Below are 1,273 nucleotides of genomic sequence, written 5' to 3' on the forward strand. Positions count from 1 at the left end.
TTAGGGGGAAGAGAAAGCTCTCCCACACACTCACCAGACATTGGCTAGGACTGTGTCTGGGGCTTCCCGGATGCGGCAGAAATTCATACTCGGCGGGTGTGGTGGCGAGGTACTACGGAGTGGTTGGGGGCTGCCCAAGGGGGTGGGAGAGGGTCCGGCCCACGCTGCGCCTAGGCTGGGACTGGTCCCGCCGGCGCAGGGTAGCAGGAAGCTCTCCACTCACTCACAGGACCTGGGCTAGGACTGGCCAAATTGGAGATTTCTCACAAATATCTGGCAAGCCTTCCTGGCCACCCCAGGAGCGTGGCCTCCAGCTCCACCAACAGAACCTGCAAAGCTTCCTCCAAAGTTTCCACATTCCATCTCGATGGCGAGGTCAAAGCTGGCACTACCGCCACCATCCATGGCCAGGCCCATGCACTCGATGCCAGCGCCCAGGGCTAGGCCCATGTCGGAGCCCATCTGCTCCAGACTGTTGGCCCCCCCGGTGTACTCCAGACCCGTGCACTCCAGGTTGTTGGCTCCCATTTGCTCGAGACCCAACCCCTCCAAATTGTTGGCGCCCATCCACACCAGACCCATGCTCTCTAGGCTGTTGGCTCATATCCGCTTGAGACCCATGCGATCCAGGTTGTTGGCGCCTAGCCGCTCCAGGAAGGTGGCCTTGCGATCCATCCATAGGCTCCAGGCCGACCCCCTTGCCCGCGGTCACCATGCACTCCATTCTCAGGTCCATGCGCTCAATGACAAGGCCCACGTGCTCGATGGTGTGGCCTACACAGTCCATAGGTGCGGCCGTGTGCTTCAGGCCAAAATCCATGCTGGCACCCATGCGGTTGACTCCAGAGCCGATCTTCTCCATGGTCTGGCCCATTCACTTGATGGTGGATGCCATGTGATCGAGGCCCAGTGCGCCCATGCGCTCAGTGCCAGAGCTCATGCGCTCAACAGAGCCCAGGCAGTCCATGACCAGGCCCATGTACTCGATCTAGAGCCCACACGATCCATGACTGGCCCATGCCTGCTCCCATGTATTTCATGCTGGCACCCCAAGTGCAGTCAATGCCCGGACCCATCCTCTCAATCCCAGGGACACTGCCTCCACCTCCACCTCCTCCCTGCTTTGCAATGATCTCTCATCTCTTCAGTGTATTACTTAGGATTTCATTTATCCAGCCCCATATTCATCCCAGATCCAAACCGCCTCATGTTTTCCATGCTAACCCCAAGGAGGCCCTCGATGCCTCCTATTTTATTTATGCCAAATCCTATG

General features: G+C 58.5%; 1 pseudogene; it reads right to left on the reverse strand.

Annotated features, from left to right (window-relative positions):
• The window catches only part of LOC101581548, a 26,596-nt pseudogene that overhangs the window by 20,487 nt on the left and 4,836 nt on the right, over positions 1-1,273 (reverse strand).

Source organism: Octodon degus, unplaced genomic scaffold (assembly GCF_000260255.1).
Source record: "Octodon degus isolate 3935 unplaced genomic scaffold, OctDeg1.0 scaffold00071, whole genome shotgun sequence".
NCBI classification, from domain to species: Eukaryota; Metazoa; Chordata; class Mammalia; order Rodentia; family Octodontidae; genus Octodon; species Octodon degus.